This window comes from Otolemur garnettii, unplaced genomic scaffold, assembly GCF_000181295.1.
Source record: "Otolemur garnettii isolate 467f Iridium unplaced genomic scaffold, OtoGar3 scaffold00008, whole genome shotgun sequence".
Taxonomy (NCBI): Eukaryota; Metazoa; Chordata; class Mammalia; order Primates; family Galagidae; genus Otolemur; species Otolemur garnettii.
This window is the reverse complement of record NW_003852403.1, coordinates 12,706,858-12,715,801: the sequence shown is the minus strand read 5'-3', so window position 1 is coordinate 12,715,801 and position 8,944 is coordinate 12,706,858. Positions and strand designations below refer to the sequence as shown.

General features: G+C 38.5%; 1 protein-coding gene across 2 annotated transcripts in view; it reads left to right on the top strand.

Annotated features, from left to right (window-relative positions):
- MCU (mitochondrial calcium uniporter) overlaps nt 1–8,944 on the top strand; it is a 201,913-nt gene that overhangs the window by 86,748 nt on the left and 106,221 nt on the right. The gene's annotated exons all lie outside the window — the stretch shown is intronic.

The window sequence follows — 8,944 nt, the reverse complement described above, 5'->3', positions numbered from 1 at the left end:
GCCACCTTAGGTGTACATGGTGGCGCCTTAGCCGGTTGAGCTCTAGGCGCTGAGCCTCTCTCATGGATCTTAAGGCAAACCTAAGTAATTTGCAGCCTACAGTTCTGGTGGAAAGTATGAAGGGAATTCCTAGCCATAAAAAGGAAATAATAACCCAACACATTTGAAGTTTTTGCAGAACGCACTTAAGGCACAATCAATATCCACCCAAAGTGGATAGTTAGAATGAAACCATTGTGTTGCAGATGCTGCCCCTTGACTAGAGAATGTCTGCGTAGACTGTTTTCAAATTGGATTTTATTACCTGGCATAGGTATACCATCTGGGTATGTTCTAGGTATCCTCCAGATACTGAAGAGGTTGATTGTTTTTTTCTTTTTTTTTTGAGACAGAGTCTCAAGCTGTTGCCCAGGGTAGAGTGCTGTTGCGTCACAGCTCACAGCAACCTCAAACTCTTGGGCTTAAGCGATTCTCTTGCTTCAGCCTCCCAAGTAGCTAGGACTACTTGGGAGGCGTCTGCGACAGTGCCCGGCTATTTTTTGGCTGTAGTTGTCATTGTTATTTGGCAGGCGCGGGCTGGATTCAAACCTGCCAGCTCCAGTGTATGTGGCTGGCACCCTATCTGCTGAGCTACAGACACTGAGGAGGAGTAGATTGTTTTTAAAATGCTTCCTGCCCTCCAGGCCCACCATCTTTGCATCTAAAACAAGTGTTAATGCTATTCATTTAAGAATATTATTTAGGGAAAAAGGTATAGTAAAAACAAACCAGTAGCTCTTTGAAGGGATGTGTTTTGGACGCAGGTATGGAACTATCAAGTACCATTAATTCAAGTCTGTCTTTAGAATCTGGTAGGTTTTGCATGTATTGTGTAAATTCTGTCTTCCCTAGAGAGCTTGCTTAAGTGGGACGGTGTTGGGATTTCTAGCTCATTTTCTTATGAGGGAAAAACGTGTCCAGTTAAGCCTTCCAGGATTGTCAGGGGTGGGAGTAGGGACCTGTTGCATCCTAAGTGTTAATATGAGTGAATACAGTTTATTTTCCTAAAGGAAGAAAGAGAACAGAGATCAAGCCAAGAAAAATACGTAGGGTGGGGAGGATGGGGGGAAAGGAAATGAGACTAGTCCCTAAAACCAGATCCATGTGGGAACGATCTTCCCCGTGATTAGCTCCAAATGTTAGGTGGGAGGGATGTTGCTTGCTCCTTTCTTCTTTTTTGAAAGTTCTTTTACTTTGTCCTCGACTCTTTGGTTTCAAAAGTAGGTTAAGGAAAATCTTATTAGGAAGGCTAGAGCCATAGGCATTGTAGAAATCACCAGCCCCCAAAAGTCAATATCCAATTACTGTACCTTTTTGGCTGTTCCGCATAATTAAGCCTGCTGTGTGATCCAAGGGAAGCCAGGGGGAAACCTGGCACTGTAGGATGGTGTAGCTCCTTGCTTAACCCTTTCTGTTTCGCTTCAAAGTTGAATAGCCTATTTACCTGGACCTATAAAAGGCTGTCATTTCCCGAAAGATTTCCTTCTGCTCCTTCTTAAGAACTAGTGCCTCGTTCCGAGAGAGGGAAAGAGATTACTTTGAATTCAACTAAAAGGGAAGTACAAAGGGTGTTGTACTTTTTTTTTTTTTTTAGGTGTTTTTGCTTTTGTTTTTTCAGATTCTATCAAATTAATGTTGTCACATTTGGAAAATATTGCTGTTTTCTTAATGGATTTCTTAGAAGCATGTCTCGTATGCAGATAGTAATTGTGGTTTATTTTTTACTTAAAATTAAGCCACCTTGTAGCTATGTATAATTCTCCTGGACATTTTGTTGAAGGTAAGTATAATTTTTAATTTGCTACATTTAGTTATTGGGGGGGGGGTGTTACAGAATAGATTTAGGTGAGTTTGCTTGCCTACTGGCACATCTAAGAAGGACAGAAAGTCCTGCAAAGCAGTTGTCAGCAGGGATTAGATCTCTGGATGGCCTTTTCTGTCAGGAAAAGCCTCTCTATTCAGTAGTTCTCATAAATGTTAATGTAGCACTGTGCAGGAAGGGCAAGCTCATGATTTTCAGCGCAGGATGCTAGATGCCGGGGAAAGCCTGTCCCTAGGTACGCGTGGGCGTGTGTGAGGGCTGGCTGTGCACTCTGTCTCTCTGGCTAAAGTATGCTTCAGAGCCGCTTTGCCTTTTCAGGCTTGGGTGTGGGGAATCCCTCCTACCCAGAAAATTTTGGGAAATTCCTAAATGCTGATGTGTTTTCAGCTCCAAGTGATAATGTTCTTATTGGAGTGAGAAACAAAAAAAAGAACACCAATGATTTAAAACAACCAATTCCTCGTAAGTGTGCTTTTACTTGATAGAGCTGTTCAAGAAGAATCTTGCTGTTGTCAAGGGAGCTGGGATTCCACATAACACAGGCGTTGCTCTCCTTTACCCAGGGCTTCTGCTTCTTCTAGATATTTAGCATGCAGATGCAGTCTCATGATCCAGCAGGAGAATCTCCCCAATTTCCACATGTATTACACAGTCCTCAAAGCAAATGGTAGCGGCGGCTGCTCCAAAAAGCCCAGCTGCACTCCTGCCAGCAGTTTTCTAATAACCTTGGTGTCTCTGCAGCAAGGTTAGTGGCTGTGTTTACTGAAGCTACAACTTTCTTTCTTTTTTCTCTCTCTGCCCTTGTCCATCTCCCCGTCTCCCCTTTTGCTACGACTTAGGTTGATAAACTTGCCTGTAGTATGTAGAGAGATGAGCACTTTAAAAACATTTTAGATTTTTTTTAAATGTGCATAATAGAAATATATCCCAGTGTTCAAAAACATTCTGTGATTGTTCACAGTTAGTGGCAGATTAAGAAAACAGAATATAAAATAGCCAAATATATTCTGGGAAGTTATGGTTCTTGAGTAGGCATTTATCTGAAAGATTGAAATGAGCTTCTTTTGTGTGTTGGCATGTAGTCCAGAATTGCAAGTTTATTCACTCTCAGTGTTTATGTAAAATTCTGCTGCTGGCTCACTTCATGGAAATAAAGGCTTACTTTATCTCTGACTTGTGTCTGCCAATAAGACCCTTACTAGAGCAGCAATATACACATTGGTTTTATTTGTAAGAAAAACATTATTATGTATGTATAGCCACTTACTTGATTTTTTTTAGCCACTTACTTTAATTTCATGTCAGTTGTTAATGTAACAGTAAAAATGAGTGAAAAGAACCCTTTTGGAAAGGATATTTTTATAGAGATCAAAGGACTGTTGTTCAGCGATTCTTATTAGGTACTTACTGATTGTATGCTATGGGAATGTATTGAACACTTTAGAGATTCTAAAGAAGAATAACATCCTTTCCTATAAGATGTTTGAAGAGATGAAAGTTGACCATGGAACAGTAAGTGAATAAGACTGAATGAATAAGGTATCATGCTATGCAGTAAATTTCAGGAATAGGATGATATACAATGGACTGATTTGCCTCTGAGACCATTTCATTAGATGTAAGATTGGTGTTCAGTGATGTCACCAAGTTTAGTTAATGTAGTTCTGTCTGGTTGTTTGTGGATTTCTGGATTGCTTCCTATCCTGTCCTGTTTTGCATTTGAACACATCAATATAGAGTGAAAAGTCACTGTTCTTATTACCTAAAAATGAGCCACATAGTAGAAAGAGATGAGTTTAGAATCAGATGTACCTGATTTCAAATGCTGGCTATGCTAATTCTTAGCTTTGTCCTCTCTGAGCTCAGTTTTCTCATTAGAAGAACTGGAATGATAGTTAATAATTCACAGATTTGTTGAGATTATTTTAAAGCATAAAAAAAATTGTTTCTCCAGTTTTCTCACTAAATTCAATCCTCCTGGAAATGTGCCCTCACTAGTAGAATATATGAGTTTGAAGTTTTAGGTATTTCCTACAGCACCTGTTCTTGTGCAAATCACCAAATTTGTGCTTTCCCACTCTTTTATAAATGTTTATATACCAATTGTCACATGGCAAAATTGCAAAGAAATTTTTATGTGGGGAGGTAGGGATTTTTCAAAGTCTATATTTTAATCTCAAGCTTTTTAAAAGGATAAAATTCTATCAGTTTAATAATATAAAATTATTTTCATATTAAGTTAAACAAAACATAATTTGGAAGACAAATATGCTGCCTTATAACATATCCTTCTGAACCTAGCTAAAAGCCTGTGTCTAAGAAACCTTCCCTGGCCACTCTAGCACACAAAATCTTTCCTCATTGAAAAATTGATTTCTTTTGTATATATAAATTTCATTGAGTTTACCTCTCATATGTCACTTAAGCCTCGTTGTAAACCAGCATATGTCCATTTTTGTGATTGTCTCATGCCTCGCTAATTAGATTGTAATTTCTTAGCCAATCGTGTCTTAGAATTCTTTATTTTATGGAATAAAATAAAGTATAAAGTAAGTGTTTAAAGCGATAACAATTGTCAAGAAACAAGAATAGATCCTTTTCTGTATTCCAGTCTGTACGGAAGTTCTGGCTTATTCAATAAACATCCAGCCCTTACCCAAACAAGTACTTGTTGTCTTTGAGTATATTACTCAAATTGGTTAAACAACTCAGTAAATGCTTTCCAGTGTAGCAGTGAAATGATGGGATTGTTGTGAAAACACATAGGTAGTAGGCTGGTCTAAATGCTTGCACATAAAAACTAGTGATAAATATAGTTCATCTAGTGCATTCCATTTGGAAATTTTATACCATATCCATATCGCTAAAAGATGGGTGAAGAAGAATGTCTTTTAAAAAAAAAATCATTTTTCCAGACAGGGCACAGTAGCTCACGCCTATAATCCTAGCACTCTGGAAAACCAAAGCTGGTGGATTACTTGAGCTCATGGGCTCAGGACCAGCCTGAGTAAGAGGGAGACCCTATCTCTACTAAAAATGAAAAATTGAAGCAAGAGAATTGCCTGAGCCCAAGAGTTTGAGGTTACTGTGAGTTATGATGCCACAGCACTCTACCCAGGGCAACAGAGTGAGACTCTGCCTTTAAAAAAAAAAAAATTATTTTTCCAGACTGAGCAGAAGTGAGACCCTGTGCTCTCCCCCCACCCCCCGAAAAACCCGGACATTTGTGGTAAGTGCCTGTAGTCCCAGCTGCTCTGGAGACTGAGGCAAGAGGATCTCTTGAGCCCAAGAGTTTGAGGTTGCTGTGAGCTATGATGCCATGGCACTCAACCAAGGGCAACAAAGTGAGACTGTCCCTCAAAAAACAAAAAGATCATTTTGTATTTTGCATTGTCACCTACTAGCACATCATAAGTACTTGAATCATGGCAGAGTGCTTGCTTGCTAATCTATAATATCTCCTATTTTAAAAGATACTGCAGTGGATGAGGTGGTTTTTTGCAATAAACTTCCCATTTTCTAAGTAAGGACTAAAGAGAATAAGGGCTGAGTATGTCTAAAGCTCTTCCTCTGACAAAGGTCGGGAATAGAGTGTGGCGTCTTAGAGCCAGTTTTGCAGTTTTCTTGAATCTGTTATGTCTTATCTTTTTCCGTAAGTGAAAAAATAAGACTACACTTAGATCCCTGTAATTTGGTCATTTGTACTTTGTAGAGTTGTTCTTGTGCCTATTCCTTGAAGGTTGTCAGTAGATTTGGAGTATAGATGAGTGAAAACTGGAGGTCAGGCTTGTAACTTCTCACCATTTCTTTGGGTAGCTTGACTAGTTGTGAAAATGGATTGAATGGAGACTTTGGAAACATCTAACATACTCAAGAATATAATAGATTTATTATATCTATATGTAATATTGTGTATCAACACAATAGCTACTAAGATGTTTACCTCTAATAATGTTAGTTTTCTATCATTTTATAGTCTTACAGTCATCTTGTTTTGAACTCTAATTTTGTTTTATGGGGGAACTGCTCTATTTTCATATTACATCCAGATAAAGATTAAACTATATTTGACACACAGGATTTGCTCTTCTGCTCACCTCAAATGTAAGGTTAGTAGGATCCAGGAGATTCCTAGCTTTTTCTCTTTCCATTAATTCCTGTTAAGACCTGTTTCCTCATTTTTCTCCATCAAATTTTCCTCACTTGTAAGATTGCTGAAGTTTTATCTCCAGGATTTCTAGTATACTCTTTTCTATTATCATTAAGCCTTGTCAAGACTTCTTTCCTCATTATTCTCCCCAGAGAACATTGCACCCAAGAAAAAGACTATCAGTATCTTAATCTTTGTACCTTCCCTGGGATTCTGAAATTAGATTCATCTTTTCAGTCCTGGCGTGAAAGTAGTTATTCTCTTTAAAGACATTTGAGCCTTCACCAAGCTACTTAAATCACACATATAATATGGGGCACTGGAAAAGAAATGTGAAAAACACCTAACATAATTTGAGGTCTTCACAAGGATGTCAGTTCCTCTTCTCCCTACCAAGCCCACAAGCCAGTTCTGGTTACATGCTTCTGATGTATTTGCTGGCTTTGGTTCTGATTTGCACAGTGGCTTGATTCATCAGATCTTATTGGAACCTTTTCTGTGCCATGCACATCATAAGCCACTTAGACTACAGATAAACACATTGTAATTCTGAACACCGTCGATCTTGCTTAACCCTACAGCTTGTAGTCCCAATTCCAGGCCTGGTATCTCTTGTCTTTCATGTTGCAAAATTCAGCATAGAGATGAGGGAAAAGACCGTCCCAGAACCTGTATCTAGTGAATGTTGGAAGTTGCCATAAAACAGAAGGGAAATAATTCTTGGGAAATTCCAGTGGCCTCTAATCTTCCTTCTCCCACCCCCACTTAGAGGAGTGGAGAGAAACTGCACAAGGCATGTGTGTGTTCTGTGCCTCTTAGAGCCCTACCAAACATGGAACATTGTTAATGGAATGAGATCTAACATGAATCAAATGCACTCCTCTTAGAAATTGTGGTATTAAAAAGAAGACTTTGCAAGATAATTCTGATGTGTTTTATTTTTGAATTCTATTATTTTGAAGATGAATAGAGATGAAGGTTTTTAAAGGATATGGAGTTGAGATAGCAAATTGTTATTAAATTGTATCTTTGCTTGATGAAATCACCATGGGTATTTCTGGGATTCCCTGGTATTTATTTATAGATTTATGTCTAGGGAAGACTGAAACTGCATAATAAAAGCTACTAGGCACACTGTATGCCATCACACTTAGAAAACTTGGATTGCAAAAGTACTTTGTGTATAATAGCACTTCAGTTGAAATGCCCTCAAATCCTAAGCCCTCAAAACCAGTGTATATTTTAAATCATAACAGTGCTTTTCATTTTGATTATAGAGAAATAAGAAACAAATATATTGTGGTCTGACAAAGATAGATCAAATATTTTGGAGACATTTCAAAATCTTGAAAGACTTATTGTATAATTAATGGATGCTTTTCAGAGTGATTGATTCTCTCCAGAAGGAATAGTGCATATGATATATTCTTTTTTTAATCAGCTTCTTCCAAAATATGTATTCTTGATAGTCTTAGACGTTGGGCAGTGGGTTGCAAGAGTATATTAAAATTTAAAGTGAATTGATCTTAAAAAGGGAAAATAATAGCAGATATCAGAGATACAAAAGGTAATCACTGACTGCTACCAAAAACTCTATGCCCAGAAATTTGAAAATGCAGAGGAAATGGACTAATATCTGGAATCATGTCACCTTCCCAAAGTCAACTAGAAAGAATGAGAAAGAAAAACATTTTTTTTGAGACAGAGTCTCATTCTGTTGCCCTGGGGATAGTGTGCCATAGGGTCATTGTTCATAGCAACCTCAAACTCCTGGGTTCAAGCGATCCTCTTGCTTCCGCCTCCCAAGTGGCTGAGACTACAGGCATCCACCACAATCCCCAGCTAGTTTTCCTATTTTTAGTAGAGATAGGAGTCTTGTTCTTGATCAGGCTGGTCTCAAATTCACAAGCTCAAGAAATCTGCCCACCGTGGCTTCTCAGGGTGCTAGGATTATGGACATGAGCTAAAGCCAAGAATTAGAAATTTTGAATAGACCAATATCAAGCACTAAAATTACAACAATAATTAAAAATGTTCCCAAAAAGTAGAGTCCTGGACCAGTTGGTTTCACACCAGAATTCTACCAAATCTTTAAAGAGGACCTCATACCTATATTGCAGAACCTATTCCACAACACAGAGACAGAAGAAACCCTTCCTGACACGTTCTATGAAGCAAATATCACCCTGATATCAAAACCTGGAAAGGACTCAACTAAAAGGAAAACTACAGACTGATATCATTGATGAATATCAATGCAACAAATACTCAGTAAGATCCTAGCAAACAGAATTCAGCTGTCTGTTAAAAATATATATACATCACGGGCAGCTCCTGTGGCTCAAAGGAGCAGGGCGCCAGCCCCATATGCCGGAGGTGGCAGGTTCAAACCCAGCCCTGGCCAAAAGCACTGCCAGGAAAAATAAAAATAAAAATAAATGTATATATACATATATATATGTCATGATCAGGTGGGCTTTATCCCAGGGTTGCAAGTTTGGTTCAATATATGTCAATCTACCATATAAATAGAAACAAAAACAAAGACCACATGATCCTCTCAACAGATGCAGAAAAAGCATTGGATAAAATTCAGCATCCTTTTCTAACAAGAACACTTCAGAAAATAAGCATAGGGTAACGCCTGTGGCTCAGTGAGTAGGGTGCCAGCCCCATATACCAAGGGTGGCGGATTCAAACCTGGCCCTGGTCAAACTGCAACAAAAAATAGCCAGGCATTGTGGCGGGCGCCTGTAGTCCCAACTACTTAGACAAGAGAATTGCCTAAGCCCAAAAGCTAGAGGTTTCTGTGAGCTGCACTGTCACGGCACTCTACCAAGGGCAACAAAGTGAAACTCTAAAAAAAAAGAAAAGAAAAGAAGCATAAATGGAATATTTCTTAAACTGATAGAGGCCATCTACAACAAATCAAC